The sequence below is a fragment of the Sceloporus undulatus genome, chromosome 1 (assembly GCF_019175285.1).
Source record: "Sceloporus undulatus isolate JIND9_A2432 ecotype Alabama chromosome 1, SceUnd_v1.1, whole genome shotgun sequence".
Taxonomy (NCBI): domain Eukaryota; kingdom Metazoa; phylum Chordata; class Lepidosauria; order Squamata; family Phrynosomatidae; genus Sceloporus; species Sceloporus undulatus.
Window position 1 is genome coordinate 195,845,319 of NC_056522.1, and position 17,931 is coordinate 195,863,249.

Here is a 17,931-nt window from a genome sequence, read left to right on the forward strand (position 1 = left end):
ATTGTCATGAGTGCTGACACTTCTGAAGATTTTCTTCAGGCACAGTTTCCTCAGATATATTTTCTGACAGTGAACTGGTTTTCTTGAAGTATCTAGGTGTGTGTGTGTGTGTGTGTTTTCCCCTCACAAAACTTTTGCAGCAAAAGAAAACTTGGAGAAATCCACTTTCAAAATTCAGATAATATTATTCCGAAAAATAGGCAAAGAGAAAAAGCAGCAAGGCATAATTCATGTTGTCATATGCCATATTCTTCTGAAGGTGGGATCTGACCACTGGAGAGGTTCAAACTTCAGGCATGCACAACTGGAAACACATCAAATGCTTGAGTCATTGTGAACATTCAAAGATTCAAGAAACATCCTGTTTCCTCTGCCTGCTTGTGATGGCAAACTAGAAGAGTTGGCAAGGCAGGATGGAAAAGAAATTTGTAGTAGTCAAGATTTATTTAATATATTCATCTAGTTTGTTTTCTGAAAAACTAATAATGAAAATACGCATCTACAATATCTGCAGTAGGCAGGACCTGTCTCTTTAAGGAATAGGCCTAAATGGCAATAGCAACTGAATTTCCTTTCTGGGTGTGTCTCATTTTTGTTGCAGATCTGAGTAGAAGTGGCTGTGAGAGGTTAGTCTCACTTGTAGTGCAAATCCAAGCTATTACAGAATTATAAAGCTGGAAGAGCCCACAAGGGCCATCCGGTCCAACTCCTGTTGAATAGGAATGCACTATCAAAGCACTCCCAAGAGATGGCCATCCAGCTCTATTTAAAACTCTTCAAAGAAGGAGACTCTACCACACTCTAAGGCAGTGTATTCCACTGCTGAACAGTTCTTACCATCAGGAACTTCTTCCTAATGCTTAGATGGAATCTTTTTTCCTGTAGCTTGACTCCATTTCTCTGGGTCCTAGTCTCTGGTGCAGCAGAAAACAAGCTTGCTCCATCCTCAATATGACATTCCTTCAAACATTTGAACATGGCTATCATGTCACGCGTAACCTTCTCTTCTCTAGGCTAAGCATACCCAGCTCCCTAAGCTGCTCCTCATAGGGCAAGGTTTCCAGATCTTTCACTATTTTGTCACCCTCCTCTGGAGATGCTCCAGCTTGTCAATACCCTTCTTGAATTGTGGTACCCAGAACTGGACACAGTATTCCAGGTGAGACCTGACCAAAGTAGAACAGAGTGGCACTATTACTTCCTTCAATTGCTAAAGCACCTTGTTCATTGCTCATCTCTAGCCCTAGGTTAAGATAGGTAGAGCCCATTTCATATACAAAGCTTGTTGTTATGTGCCTTCAAGCCATTTCCAACTCATGACAACCTGAAGGTGAAACGCTCACAGGGTTTTCTTAGCAAAATTTGTTCGGGGGGGGGGGTGTCATTGCCTTCCTTTGAGGGTGAGAAAGTATGCCTTGCCTAAGGTCATCCAGTGGGTTTCATTGGTGAAGAACCCTGGTCTCCAGAGCCCCTAGTCCAACACCCAAACCACTACACCATGCTGGTTACCATATACAAAGTATCCTCCTCTATACCCAAGGAAGATGGGAAACAAATATTACAGCATCTGAAAGGTACACTTTCTGACCAAATAAGAAGGAAGCCAGACATCAGATTCTTTTGTTGTTGCTGTTCTCCCTCCCACACCCCCAATTTTTAGTCTAATCCCAATGGTGACATAACAGCAAATAGGAAGAACAAATTAATATATTAGCCACAAGTAAGCATATATGATGCAGACACATTATTTATGGTGAACACTATTTAATTATTTCATATATGATTTAGATGTTGGGCTTCAACAGGCATTCCATGGGCACTTCAATAACTGGTCTCAAAACATACTTAGAATCTTAACTTTTCCTTTTGCATTTTCATGCCATCTGTCTTAAACAGCAAATATTAACCCACATTGCCATTGTTACTGCTGGAAAAGCACATTTATTGAATTATCTAAGGATCATCCTAAACACCAGTTTTGAAGGAGTACCTGATCCACAAACAGCAAATATTGTTTAGAGCATGCCATGTCACTCTTACAATGCTTGAGGCCCTTTTTTTGCATTGGGTTATGTCTTTCAATGTCATTTTGACAATGCAAAGCAGCCTCACACAATGTGACAGATGCCTGGAAATAGAACAGAAAGTCACTATCTGTATCCAGTATCTACTCGATCACTTCCAGTATAAAGGGCAAAAACAAACATTACGATGCCTGCTGCCACTAAATTTACGAGCCAAAACATGCTAGAGTCTTCACTGCTTATGAAGGAGTGCATTCTGCTTAATCACTGTCCCTTAGGAATAGAGCTTTGGGGCGGATGTGGCTTATTTTGCTTTCCATTTTTGCATGAAGCATGAACTGTTGCATTGTAAAATTCATCTTCTCACTCAACAAGTTTTATTTGATTATTTATTAAAAGCATTTCTGCCTTCCTCTGCCACTGAAGCATATAGTCAGTAAAACAAGACAGTTCCTGCCTGCAGGCTTACAATCTGAAAGACATGACAAAAAGGAAAATGGCCTTAGGAGGGAAAAGAAAAAAGTAGATTCGGGTGCTAAGTCTTATACAGCAGGTCTTTCAATGACCACGTGAAGTGGAAAGAGTTCAGGGACTGCAGGAACCTCACAACGTTAGCCTTGCAGCAGGGCTGATGGAAAAGCCTGCTTCACATCTCTGCAACAGGTTGATGGAATGGCAGTCTAGTAACAGTTGAGGAAAGAGTCTGCAGGAGCTGGTCTTTCAGCAGTGCTCATAGGACCATCCTGCTTTCTGTCTCTGTCTGGAACAACCTCATGGGAAGACTACTAAAAAAAGTTAACAGTATACCAATAGGTGCATGGTATAAATAATTGGTGGAATATTTTTGCAGATCAAAAACTGACAAAGGAGTTACAAAGCCTGCTAAAAGACAGACTCTTTCTCTGTAACCTCATATATAGATTTACTATTAACAAGCAGGCACAGACAAAACTACTAAAGCTGCATGTAAACCTTTAAAAAACACTTTTAATCAGTAATACAAAACAATAATAGCAACATTGTAAACCTTTAGCTAATATCTATGAATGTACTCTGTTATTTTAATATATGTGAGCAAGGATTTCTAGGAGTTGTAGTTCAAAAAGTAACTTTTTGGCCTCATTCTCACTTAACGCTAAATCGGGTTTCTGAACTAAATCCAGGAATCAGTTCAGCAGCGAGCGTGATTCTCACTATGTTTGCTCCAGAAGGCCAGTGCCAGAGAGGCTGGGAAGAAGGCAAGGAGGCCAAAGGCGGAGAAGGACCGGGGGCGAAAGAAGGCCGGGAGGAGGCAAGGAGGCCAGGAGCAGAGAAGGCCGAGGCAAATTTGAATCCACACGGTTCCCACTTGGGCTGAATCGATTTATTTTGAGATAAATCGATTCAGCCCAAAAGACCCAGCGGAAAAACAGTGTCTTTTTGACACAGGTTAAATGGGTCAAAAGCGTGGCCCCTCTTTCTGAACCAGGTTAAGTGGGAACTGTGTGTCCGGGAATGCTGCCAACACACATTCACACGGCTGATAAGAGCCTGCTCGGCAAGAGTAAACCACGCCAAGCTGTCAAGAAGCAATTCCACAGGCAACAGTACCAGCTGACATCTGAATAGAATAAGCCACAAGCCAGTCCAAAATTCAGGATTACAGAGAGCAATTCTACAAGTCCAGTCTGAGGTCAAGAGTGCCAGACAGTTGGTCAATGAGTCCGGTCTGAGGTTAAAGATTCAAAGGCAGTCAGAGGTCTAGGAAGCAAGGAATCCAGGGGAGTCAGAGCAAGCAGCCTTCATTAATGGAAGCAAATAGACTCTGATAAAGGAGCTCGGTGTCTGCCACGTGTCTTATATCTCACGCCAGTTCCCTTATCACAGCTGCTGAGTGGCTAATGAGTGTTTCTCAGTAAGTCTTTTGGAACGTTGAAGGCACACCCTTTCTGATTTCCTCAGGCTGAAGGTAGGAACCTCAATGCCCTGCTGCTCTATGTCTCCCAAGCCTGAAACCTCTATTGGGGCAAGGCTGGGCTGCTGAGCCCCAGGATCCACTGAAGAAGATCCCACAGAGCTAGGGTCTGGCTGAGGCAAATCTACTGGGACTGGGAGAGGAGAGCAGGGCAGAACTGGGCCCTGGCACAGCTTCAGGTTCCTCCTGTACCTGAGAAGCCGAGTTCTCCTCCTCGTCCTCCTCATGGCTGGCCGTGACACCGTGGTCGTTTAAACCAGATCACACCGAATCATGATCAAGTTTAAACCGTAGTGGGAATGAGGCTGTTATAAGCTTTGCAAAGAGTAGTGAAATAAACTCTCTTATATGATTCAAATTTTTAGGGACATTTTGCGGACAGTCCCAATTTGCAGCAACAGTCCAGCTTAATCTTTGTCATCCCACTTTTTCAGCCGCTTTTAAAATGTCCTAGTTTTTCTTTCATCCTCCCACGTTTCCTGTTGTTTTTTCTTACTTGAATTGGAAGAAACTGAGCTCAAAGTACAAAAGCTTGTACTTTGGACTCAAAATTTGGATTCAGTTTACTCAGCAGGAGGAGAGAGGATAGGCAAGTTCTTCCCTTTCCAGTTTGTTGTTGTCATATGCCTTCAAGATATTTCCGACTTATGGCAACCCTAAGGTGTTTTCTTGGCAAGTTTCTTCACAGTGGGTTTGCCATTGCAATCCTCTGAAACTGAGAGAGTATAACTTGCCTAGGGTCAGGCAAGAGGTTTCATGGCCAAGTCAGGATGCAAACCCTGGTTTCCAGAGTTATAGTCCAATGCTCAAACCACTATGCTGGTTTCCCAACAGGCTCAGGCAAAAGCAAACTCCTGCAGTCTCCCCTAGTTGGTGTGTGATTTCTCATTAATAAGTTTTACCAACTTACACTCTGCTCTTGCTTGACATCATGTTTCCCAGTTTTCACATGTGCAATGTTGGAGGGTACGCAATTCCACATATAACAATTGACTGACTGGAAAATGAATCTTACTTGAACCTCAGTGGCAGGGCATGAGCCTAACTTTGTGAAGAATGCAGCCTTCCCATTGCCCTGCAAGTTCTGTCCTCCAGTATGTATGCTGGAGATGCCACTCCTTGTCTCCTTCTAACTGCTGCCCAAGGTAGCTGTGCCACCCTCCATAATGGCAAGGCCTGCCCCACCTTTGCAAGTGGACCAAGGCTGATAATTGTGCTTTGTTCCTGTGCAGTGATGCCGCATACTGCATTAGCATTTGGAGCCTGTGATAATACTATCCAAAAAGACAAGATTATTTTCCTCTTTTATATTTTTGTCATGGAAATTTCATCTTACTTCATTTCTTTCTAAATGAAAAATGGGTTTTATTACAGTCTTCTTCAAATGTGTGAGATAATGCACCAGAAATACATGGTATGTATGGGATATATATATATATAGTGCTAGTTTAGTTTTTTGTTTTTTTAAAAAATGTCTCTTGTGCTACTCTGAATTATTGTTATTTGGTAGGAAGCAAAAAAGAATTCTCCTGTGGACTGCATGATTTAGACTGTCTGATAAAAGTGAAATTGTATTGCTTCTTTGCATATTAACTTCTAGATAGGAAGCTTACTAGAGAATGAAACTGTAGTTTTGCATCCTTTGAATAGCATATATTTCATGTTGTACAAGGCCTATCTCTTTTGTTTTAAAGTTTTCAATTTCCCCACAGTAGGGGACCCTACAGTATTACTTCTGTTTGTTCTAGGCTCAAAAGATATCTTTTGCATATTGCAACATGAATATGAGAACAGCATTGATTTTAGAATCTATCCTTGCTGCAATTCTGAGGTATTTCCGGAGCCTGCAATGTTGGTTTCCACATTAACACACACACATACACACACATATCCTTTTTTCCTTTTCTTCTACCGTCTATTAGAATGTAAGCCTTCAGGCAAGGAGTGTGTTTTTTAATCTTTTCACCAGGTTTAAACTGTTGGTGTAATTTTTCTTCCTATTCATTCTAACTCCACCCTGCCTCCCATACTGAGAGAAATGGGCCCATTTGTGCAGAAAGAAGGTGGTCTGAGCACGTTCAGAGGGACCCCAAGATGTGCAGCAGTACAAAACACTTAAAACAAAACAAAGTGGGCATCCCTCTTACCAAAATCCCAGTGAGAAGTGGACAAGCTTTCTGGGGTTCACATTAATATCCATTCCCAGATACAATTCCTATTAATTCAATTATGATGATTGGCACAGAAAGGCTGCAGTGGTCAGAAAACCTGCCTGATGAGATTTCAACTATCTTGAATTCAACGCCATGTTTGTGGTTTAAAAATCATATTATTGCATCACATAATAAACAAGAGGCCCTGGAAAGTTATTCTCAGCTCCTTTTGGTACTGACAACAACACTGAGGTGAACAGAAAGGAGGCCTAGCAATTTTAGATATAAAGGGATGGCTCCCTGGTTCAGTAAAGACTGTGCTGAAGACAGAACCTGATTAATGAAAATGTATGGTCAATATGGGAGAGACAACTGTCAGACAGTTCCACAACCTTTTTATATTCCCAAAAGATACTATAAATCACTGTTAGCAAAGAAAAAGAAAGAATCTATTCAAATGCAATGGGCATCTCTCATATATCTCTCCTTACAAAAAACACCAAGTTGTTTTGGGCTACAATCACAGGTGTGATAGGAAATACTGTGGATTCACCCAATTGCAATATTCCTGTAAATGTGTGAGGCATTTATTTCTTGTATGCCCTGTATAGAGCTAGTGGGGAACAGGTTCTGTGATCTCTGAGTAGTAAAGCTCATTCTCTTCAAGCTTTTGGATGCTCCTCAGTGGTCTTGTGTGTCCCAAGATGAATTAAAGATATTAGTTACCCATCTTAAATTTGACCAAGCATCAGGGCCTGATTTAATCTTGCCCAAACTGCTGAAAACAAATGTAACATGGTGGGCACCCCTTCCTGCAACTCTTTTCACTCATATTAAACAGATGGCATTGTCAGTATATCTTTGCCCCAGGCTATGTAAAATGTCTCAGGTGTATGCAATGGGTTAAAGAGGAAATGCTGACTCAGAGGAAGCTGATGCAACTTGAGCATGGAGGTGAGTCATAGCAGTTCCAAACCGCACTGTCATTGTGGCTACATGAGACAAAGTTGATGAAATACTATCAGGGGGTTGGATCAGAATCCTAGCTGTGTTTGTGTATATAAGGATGAATGCTCCAGTACACAATGTGGTGGTATGGATGTTGGTTGATGGCGGAGCTTTATGCTGGTTTGTGTAAATATTGCTGTATCATGATTGTAAATATTTACTGCAACTAAAATTAAAAACCTTGGCAGTTGTGAACCACTTCCAGACTCAACAGTGGTGTTTGTCTTCCTGGCTGGCAGTCTTCTGTGTGTGGACACAGTTGTACCCCAGCGCTAACAGACTAAACTACCTATTAGCTGGCCATAAGTGATTCTAATTCACATCTACAAAAGGACATAGGAATGGCCCATCTAACTATCTGTTTATAAGATTACTCTCTGTCATAGGCAAACTGTATGCCCAATTTCTTAATAATCATCTTTCTGAGTGGATAGAGACTGATATCCTTGGTGATGAACAGTCAAGTTTCAGAAAGGTTAAGTCAACATATAACCATTGCTTGGTCCTAAATCATCTGGCAGAGAAATATTCTAGATTCCATAGCAACAGTTTGTAGGTTGCATTTATTGATCTGAAGTCAGCCTTTTATCTAATCCTGAGAGAGAGATTATGAGCCAAATTCCTTGCCTCCTCTATTGACAAGAGATTGCTATGGTTAATCATGAATTTATATACAAATATTACTGTACAAGTTAGATGTGGGATTTCACAGATATTTTCTGTTGATAAAGACATGCACCAGGGCTCTATTTTGGCACCTTCATTATACATTCTGTACCTTAATTATCTCTCTACTTCTGTTTCTTCAGAATCCTTCAGCCTGCCTAAATTGGCTTTGGTCAGAATTATCCTATCATGTGCAGATGATACTGTCTTTCTTTCATTTTCTAAAGTAGGTTTTGAATGAATGCAGTGTGGCAGCAGTCTACATTTTCACTGGAAACGGATAGATTACATGAACTGGTCCAACATATACAATAACTGAGCGTAGAGAAATCATGAAATGAACATGCATGTAAACATGGCATTTGGGAATCTGGCTACAGAGGGAGTGCCTATTTCACCGTGATATGAAGTCATTACAGTATATCCAGCTGGCATCACATGGTTCAGTTTGTTAATTTCATTTGTTCCCAATTTCAGGTTCCCAAGATGTAACTGGACTTAAATTTCCAAGAATCGCTAGCAGGGGCTTTTGGGACCGAAAGTATAACATCTCATAACCACAAACTGGGGACTAGTTGTTTATTTAGTCTCTGGCAATATGCAGTGATAGCTCAGAGCTGTCATGTCTGTGGGGCAGGAAATCCTCTGAGATTTAGTCTAATCTTTAGAGGAGGTTTGAAGTGCTGAATCCTATCCACAACATAGCTCCTTTAAAGTTTGGACCAGAAGCCAGAGCATATTCACTGCCCTGCTAACCAGTTGCCATAGAAAACATGTATAGCTATAGCATTAAGAGCTTTTAAGAACCTGGTTCTAACCATTCTTAAATCTCACTCAGCTTCCTTCTGCTTCATTATTTGCTGCCACTGTGACCAGGACAATTTCTTCCAGCCAGGAGTCCCCGTCTGACAGTCTTGACAGCACATCCTTAAAAAAGCAAGATCATGTACATGAATGAATGCCCCTTCCACTAACCAGAGTGCAAGGATGCTATACACAGACCAGTGATTCAGACTTACCATCTCAACCAAGGAGGTGGGAGGAAAAAATGATTTCAATATTTCTACAGTCATCTTTCTGTTTTCTTTCCCATCTGGCCCTCTAAGTTGGGATATTGCTGCTGGAAATTTGAAGACAGATATGGTACCCTGAGATGGCCTAAAAACCCAAAAGGCTCCCAACCCCGTCTCATCTTGGAAGCTAAGCAGAGTCATCCCTGTTTAGTACTTGGATGGGAGACTGCCAACAAACACCAAGTGCAGTAGCTATATTTCAGATGAAGAAACTGGCAAAACTACATCTCAGGATTCCTTGCCTAAAAAAACCCTAAGAAACTGGTTTTCAGTAAGTCGACAACTTGAATGCACATACACACATGATATCCTGAGTGTACATACCTGAAACATATGGATCCAAGAAGAAATTGTACCCGTTGTTCCTTTCTGCAAAACTTTCTTTGCAAAGTCAATTCACCTGCACTTTCATTTCAGGGACAAATGAGCAGGACACCAGTGGTGCTATTTATCTCTTTGTTGGCTTTGGGGTTACTTACCTGTTGGTGAATGATGACTCTTTCTCTTCACTTCTCTCACTACACATGGGTATTTTTTATCTCGCTCTGTCTTTCCTCCAGAACTCTAAACAAAGTATTTTCTTTTAAAAAAGAAAGAAAGAAAAATAATTGCAGGAGTGATTCCTTCCTCCCAAAGCTAGTTTATAACAACCATGAGGAACGGAGGTGCTTTGCTTGTTGATGTTTGTTTGTGGTTTGGTTGTATAGGGTCTGTACAGCTTCAATAAGTCACCTGAATGTGACAATCAGACCACCCAAGACAGACAAATCAAAGCTATTGACTTCTTACCGTACAAACAAAGCCATTTTGGAAAGATAGACTAAAACCTTCCATGTTCTTAACAATAATGAATTTGTATTCAAGGAAAATGGGGAAATCTTGCAGACCCAAGGTTGAGAATCAGTGAGGGCCAGGATTTCCAGGATGCCTGCAAGCTGACTTCCTGTGCAACCTCTGTTCTCTCTTTTTCATCCATCAGCCACCAAGGCAACAGCCACTCCCTTCCCTTCCCATTCCCTGGAAAGTACATTTATCCACAAAATCAATCAATTAAATTGTCCATAAATTTTCCTCATTTTTTTAAAAAGAAAGGTAAAATGTTTGCATCTTCATTTTAAATTTTGCAGAACTTGCATGTACTGTACAAAATCTGCCTGAGATTCATTTGGGAGTTTAGCAGTAAGGAAGTGAAACTTTATATCTTACAACAAATCTGTACCTGCCGCCCCCGCCTTATATTTATTTAAATTTTTGGAGCTGCATTTCTTCTTCTTTTGGCAATATGAAGCTCTCATTTTCAACTTGTTCCCACAAAATCTCACAGCCAAGCACTGTCAAATAGCCACCCAAATAACAAGGAAAGAATAGTATGCAAAGTGGTCTTGCAGCATCTTTGAGACCAACTGAAAGATAGAAGTTAGTAGCATGAGCTTTCCTAGGACTTTATTACAGGGAGGAAATCGGGGGTTTAAACAGAAATTATCCAGTGAAAATTGCACAATCATGGCAGGTTACAGACTGCCCTGAAGCGGCCGTTTTCCCACTGCCGCCATTCACTGCAGAGGGAAGCCCCAGCGGCCAGACCGTGAGGCTTCCCGGCACAGCGAAAAAGGAGCGCGGAAATGGCGCTCCTTTTCAAAACGCAGAAGTGGCGCCATGAGGGGCAAAGCGCACACTCGTGGCGTCACTTCCGCTGTGACACGTCTGGACGCTATGCATCCAAGACGTCAAAATGGTGGTGCCCATGTGGATGGGCGCTGCCATTAAGGACGCGCTCCGCACGTACTAGGAAGAAGGCCCATGAGGAAGGTAAGACCCTTCCTAACCCTAATACGGCCCTTCCTAACCCTAGTACACGCAGAGCGCGTACTTTATGGTGGTCTGTAACCCGCCCATGATTAACATTTTCACACACATTGCAATTAAAGAGCTATTATCCGAGGAATAAACAGGCAATAAACAGCATGGGATTTCCCCGAGAATGATTTGTTGCTGTTTATTGCCTGTTTATTCCCAGGATAATGGTACTTTAATTGCAAAGTCTTGTGAAAATGTTAATCGCGATAACATGATTTTCATGGGATAATCACTGTTTAACCCCACCCACCCTGATTTTCCACGCGTGTTAAAGTCCATAGACTTGAGCCTACTTCCTCAAGCATCTGAGGAAGTAGGCTCAAATCTACAAAAGTTCATGCTACCAACTTCTCTCTTTCATGAGGTCTCAAAAGTGTTGCAAGATACCTTTGCATTCTGATTTTCCTACTAACACAGCTATGCCTTTGAATGGAAAGAATAAGGATAGGTTCTTACACCACACAAAAGAGCAGTCCAACATATTCCAACAAACCTTTATTCCAAACCAGGTCAGGTAAGCATTGCATAAGTAAATAAAACGTTTAGAACCTCCTAGCAACCACTTGGGGGCTTCTTGCAACATGGATACTGGGATGCTATTTTCTTTCTTCTTTCCACTTCTGATTCCCATTTTGATGGCCAAGCTTATAGGTCTATGCTTTTAAAGCATGTTAGAGGTAGCTGTCGAGGCAAGCTTATCTCGTCTCCCTTTTCTTTCTGTTTTGCTGTTCACTCATGCTCAGAAAGGGCAGCTGCTTTTTACTTTGCTGGTTGTAGGCAAAACCTCACAGTCACAGTAGGATGCAGTAGAGCAGAATCCAAGTTTGTCCTGGCTCAAGACTTGTTTATTGCATTGATAATTGCAGACAAGCTGCTGCAGCCCTGTGCCAAAAGTCTGTGTTTCTCCAGTCTTTTTTACCATTTGCCCAATATTGAGACAGCTAAAAAAATGTCCAGGTAGCTGGAGAAAGAAAAAAAGGAAGGGACTGGATGGACATTAAAAGACTTTATAAAAAAAAAGGAGCTCTGTTCTTTGAGGTTTTGTTAACTGAGGTATGCCTGTATTTCAAGCAAGGAAATTGCATTGAGGAAAGTATTAAACCCTGCTGTTCCCACATTATGCCCGAAATCAACTCTTTTTTGCTTCTTAAAAAAGGATAAAGATAATCATAAATTTTCTGCCTCATTTCTAGTCCTGTCCTAAGAATAGCAGGGAAAATAGCTCAGCCACAGTCCCCAAAGAGAGAGTTCTGGAGGAATTATGAACTGTAAAATCAAGTATCCTCAAAACTTCAGCTAAAGTTTTGTAGTATTCAGTGTTGACACCTGTTATAGTACTATGATTCCACTTTAACTGCCATGGTTGCATCCTATGAAGTTCTGGTATTGGTAGTTTGCTCAGAGGCACTAGAGGAGAATTTTCTGGCTGAGGATTGTAATGGTTTCTCTCCCTAAAACTGCCAGTCCCATGTTTACATGTTGTTATAGACATTAAAGTAGAATCCTAATGCTGTAACTACATAGTTTGAAAAGGTCCCAGGAGCCAAACAGCTATTTTGTTCTAATCCAGAGCCACATAGCATCATACTATTATGCACCTTGGCCTGAGTATTATTACTACCATTATCATTGTTGTTGTTACCGCTGCTGCTGTAAAATACAAATAAATTTGGTTGTTGTGTGTCTCCAAGTCATTTCCAATTTATGGCAACCCTAAGGCAAATGTATCATGTGGTTTTCTTGGCAAGATTTGTTCAGAGGAAGTTTGCCGTTGTCTTCTCCTGAGGTTGAGAGTCTGTGACTTGCCCAAGGTCACCCAGTGGGTTTCATGGCCAAGCTGAGAACCAAACCCTGGTTAGAACCAATATATTTACCATAACGTACACACCAAAGATTCCGACTGTGCCTCTCTTTTGTCTCTTTTTGTCTCTTTCCTTCTTTCTTTTCCTTCTTTCTTTTTTCAAAAGCACAAAAATAAAGGCAGTACTCAAAACTGAATAGGTGGCAAGCTCTGTGTATTTCTATCCGCTGCTTAATTCCACCCATTAAAGAGGAAATCAAAGGCAAGAGGACATCATCTAAGGTGCTTTGTCACATAACCGTGTGAAAAGCTGAGTCACCCGAAACTGACGTGACTGGGATACAATCCAGCACTATAAACTTCAGATTAGCATTTTTATGTATCGCTCCTCAATGACATTTCTATTGCCTCCTATGGCTATGGCTGACCCAGATGAGTCACTAGCTCACCAACGCTCATGATATCAGGTGCTGTTTATGCCCACATCCCAAAGTCTTCATCCTCCTTTTAAAAAAATTAAGTGTACTCTGTAAGCAACTGATCCAACACTTATTTGGGATCTCTCATGGTGAAGTGCTGCATAGAATGTTGTAGAGTCCTGGGTTCAAATTATCTACATAGCCACAACATTTACGAGTGAATGCCAGATTATTTATTTATTTATTTTTCCTTAGCTAGCCTGTCTACTTCCACAGGGTTGTTGTATCGATATGAAGATTGGGTTTACCTTTCCGTGGGATGTGGCATCTGCAATGAAAAATCCTGCAATATGAGAGGGAAAAGAGGAAGGTTGGTAGATTGCTCCTAACCCACTGGCATGAAGGATAGAAGCAGCCCTCACATTTATCACAGCCTTCTCCAATCCAGTGTGTTGCAGAGCTGTTGGACTACAACTCCTGACAGCTGCCAGAAGGTGGCAGCAAGTGTACTGGTTAGGAGTAATGAAATAGTAGTCCAGCACAACCATTATCAGGGTAAGGGAAGCAGGCCTTCTATATTATGTTACTTTGTGTAAGCCACCTTTGGGGCAAGAGTCCTTCTGGGTTAAAAGTAAAATGCAAAATCAGAACAAATAAATCCTCAAGGAACCAGCAAGATCCCACTGCTGTGATGGCAGTTCTCCCACTAAATCTCTTCACATCATTATCTCAATTCTGCAGCACTGGAAACCTCTTCTTCGTGGCTACTGAGAGAATCCACATTTTATCTTACTATCTAGAAAAGAAAGCAAGAGACTCTCAGGCCTAAATCATGTTGTTAGTCCTGACAAGTCCTATTCAGTCAATAGCATATACCTATGTGTTGACTCACCATTCAACAATGTATTGAATGGGTCCGCTCTAGTTGGGAGTAGTCAACCTCAGACTGCAACATTCACCATGCCAGGGGTCACACTCCAAAATAAATCCTTAACTGTGGTAAAATATTAATATTGCCTTATAGCAGATGAGCCTATGCCTCATGGGTCTGATGTGGCCCAAAGGAACTTCCCATCCTCCTGCTAGTCTGATCTCTGATCAATCTCCAGTAAAATTCAAAGATATAGCCATGTTAGTCTGTAGAATCATTATGTACATAGATTTGTAGCACCTTTGAGACTAAGATCTCTCTGCAGACCATCTCCCAGAAGCCAATAATCCTACCTCTTTACAATAAAGCAGCTACATGTGACTACAGTGTATTTTGTCCTCCTTCTGGCCCACCATAGCCATTATTACAGGGAAGTTGATGCAAGCTATCCAAAGCTAAGCCTTTGGAAGCTTCACTCATTTCAGGGAGAGTAATTTAAGGTCAGGTTTAGTTAACTCTCCTTCCTCCAAAATCAATGGAGCTGAGCCACAAGCTTAACAGGCTAGATTGTGTTCTTAGCTAGATACATTTCAACACTTTCCTGTTCCAACTCCTCTGTGCAGTTGCAGAGAAATAATTTTGGAGAAAGAGTCAATATAGGTTGCCTCTTGATATTCCTTCTTCATTATAAATTTGGCAAGAATGTGTGCTGAGCTATCTTCTAGCAGCTCACCTCTGGATGCAAATGTTTCAAGTGACAGACCAGCACCATGTGGTCAAAATGTTCAAAGTCTTCTTCACGGACAGCCTTTGGAAATAAATGAACGTTTGGAAAAAGAATCCAAAATATCCTTTACAGCCGTTTTCCCTTCCTCATTTACAACTCCTTAGACCCTCATCCCATTGCTTTACCTCTTACTCAGCGCCTCATAAATTATCAGTAATGCTTGCACATTAAACATTTATTAGTCCAAGCATCATGTGATTAGCAGTAGCTGCAAATTTCTGTCAATATAAATCTATGCAGATTGATTTCTCATGAAAACAGCCCTGGACTTATATTGCCAGGACCATGGCCTATAGTTAATATCTTTAATGCTTTGTGTTTGCATGTCTTTCTATTTTTCTTGGCATGTCAAAAAGAATGCAGACTTTCCTCATTTTGCGGTACTCATCATATGTGACTTTTGTCATGCATACCTTGGCTGATGTCACAGACTGGCATGCATGGGCATCTAGCAAGGTCCACATAACCAGGAAGGGTCCCAACACCATCCAGTTACTTCAGCAATCACAGCTCCTTACTAACCCTACATTTTGCTTGCCCACCCTAACAACAGGATTTAGGATTTCCTTGGTGGTTTTTTTTTTCCAGATAGAAAGATAAAATGTGGGCTCAATAGCCCTGAAGAAGATATGGCCAGTGCTGCAGGATCATTATAATGATTCAAAGAGATTTAGTGGGAGAACTGCCATCACACCAGTGGGATCATGCTGTTCCTCTGAGGATTTATTTGTTCTGATTTTGGATGCAACAAAGGCATGATGTAAGGAGCAACAGAACCTGCCATGCTGTCACTTGCTTCCCCCTCTCCCCTTACACACATATAGGGTCATATACTTTTTTCACAGGATGTCGGACAGCCAATCTATTTTTTGTTGCTGTTGTTGTTTGTACACACATCTCACAAGCCAAGGTGAGCATCTCAGCTCAGGTGGCAGATTGGGAAGGGTTCGGAGCACCTCCAGGACTGTCCTCCATAGTGGCAGTTTACCTGGCCTCCCACAAAATTGCTACCTACCCACAGACCTACTCACTCTCACCTCCACCATCTCCTTGTTAGTTGACCAAAGTGGGCCCGAGGGTGGCTGCTGACTGTTTGGAGCAGCCTTAAGCCTCAGCTACTACCGTTATGGCATCACAGTAAAGGTATTTACATTTTCATTGACCTACGTGTTATCACTATTTTGCTGCCACACACACACACACACACACACACAGAGAGAGAGAGAGAGAGAGAGAGAGAGAGAGGCTGCTTTCTGAGGCCATTTTGTTAGAAGCAAAGAGGGACCAACATTTGTATACAGTGGTTAGTGAAAGAAGGGAGTCTAAATAATGCCTGCCCTTTCTTTTCACTTCTCTTATTCTTTCTTTGGTCAATATATTCAAAGTGTTTGCATCCTTCTTACCTGCAAACATCATTTCCCCTTCTCTAAAGAAATCAGTGTCTTTGTTTTCCTTTGCTCTGGAAGGAACACCCATGAGACTCCAACCCCAATAATGGATGCTAGCTTACCCCTACATGAGAGCCAGCTTTTAGGGGCTCTTCTAACCAAGTATAGATCAACCTCTTTTGTCTGTTTTCTTTACTATCCTTGGGTGGATTTGCTGAGACAATAAATATATGTTTTTACACACACACACACACACACACACACACACAACCTTACAAGAGCATCCAGAATTATTACTCCAGTTTCTACCACAAGCTCATGTTGCATTTGCCCCACTACATTGAGCTTAATAGAGATATCAAATATTCCTGCACATTTCATCCAGTTATTCCAATGCTTTGCAGTCAAGAAAAAGGCTAGTGTCTTTGGTGAGTTCGAGGTACATGAATGGTTATGTCACCAGGTGGAGAAGGAAGGGAAGTGGCAGTCACCACAGATTGACTGGTCGGAACTATCCCAGGCTCTGAGATTTCAGGGCCACCACCTAGGACCAAGAGATGACCCCTGTGATATCATAGGGTTCTTGTGAGCAACCTCTGGTGATTCCATGAAGCTTGATATAGTCAACATAAATAACAATTTCATGGAATACTCCACTCAAAGAAAGAGGACAGAGAGTAACAAATGAACATAAACACAATCCTTTAAAAGGCAGCACTCTCCCTGAGACCTCTCTCCCACACCCTGAGAACATCAGAAGAGAAGCCAGGCTCATATATCTAGAACAATGGTGGAGAACCTTTTAGAGACCGAGTGCCCAAACTGCAACCCAAACCCCACTTATTTATTACAAAGTGCCACGTCTCTCTGGATTTCTAATGACAAACTCTAGTGAAGTCTGTGTTGGGATGATGGTGCGTGTGCCCACAGAGAGGGCTCTAAGTGCCACCTCTGGCACGCGTGCCACAGGTTCGCCATCACTGATCTAGAACAAACCACAAATACAGATATATCGTGTAAATAAAAATAGCTAATTCAATTATGTATAGCTGTTTTATGTACATGTAATGGGGAAACGTACATAACGCCACTTGGTTCAGTATGGTTCTTCCTCATAACTACTCCCCATATAAGGTTTCACACCTCCAGCAGGAGGGGGCAAGTATGACAAATGAAAAACTAAGTAAGTCCAATTGTTTTCAGTATGAGAAACGTGTTAGAAGCTCATGCTTACACTTATCACTGGTATTAGTGGAACATGAAAAATTTGACAGAATTGTACCCACTGACTTGCCCTCCCCTCAAAAAAAGAAAAGAAAAATAAGAATGTGAAATAGAGACAACATGGACAAAGGAGGCTTCCTTTGTGAGCAAGCATTTGGTTGGGAGGCCTGAGGGTTAAGGATGTTCGGTGATGGTGCGGCACAAAAGTGTTCACACTGCAAGGGAGATGGTGCAGAAAAATATGAGAGTGACAGCTGACAGAATGAGGAAACCATTAGCACCAAAGGGCTATAAGGTGAAGAAGCAACATGAAAGTTATACTATATCTACAGAGACATGAATCCAATCAGGCAGTCTAGAAGAACTATGGAGGCATCTACAGGGGCATTCTTGTTGTTTTGGTGTCAGATGAGTATACAGCAGCAAGAAAATGGCTTTAAATTATTTCAAACGTTTACTACGCAGCAGAATAGGGTGTTTCCACCCCACAAACTGCCGGTGTGAGTTTCCTGATCCAGATTAAGACCTGAGCAGTAGGTGGTGGGTATTTTAGCTCACTTTGCCCCTTCCTGAAGTCACAATCTAGGCTGAGCCCCCCTCTGCTTGCAATTTGCAAGGGAAATTATAAACCTGGTTTGACACAATACGTGAAGATGAAGTATAAAAGAACCTGTCCGTCTGGCACTAGATCCATGTGCATACATGG

The 17,931-nt window shown here is 41.6% G+C and overlaps 1 long non-coding RNA gene across 1 annotated transcript in view; it reads right to left on the reverse strand.

Annotated features, from left to right (window-relative positions):
• Positions 1 to 2,243: 2,243 nt before the first annotated feature.
• LOC121919356 overlaps positions 2,244 to 17,931 on the reverse strand; it is a 21,036-nt gene continuing 5,348 nt past the window's right edge. The window contains exons 2-4 of the long non-coding RNA XR_006101454.1: positions 9,358 to 9,458; positions 8,624 to 8,732; positions 2,244 to 2,809 (exon numbers count right to left, since the gene is read on the reverse strand). This is a non-coding gene — a long non-coding RNA (uncharacterized LOC121919356). The remainder of the gene's footprint in view (positions 2,810 to 8,623; positions 8,733 to 9,357; positions 9,459 to 17,931) is intronic.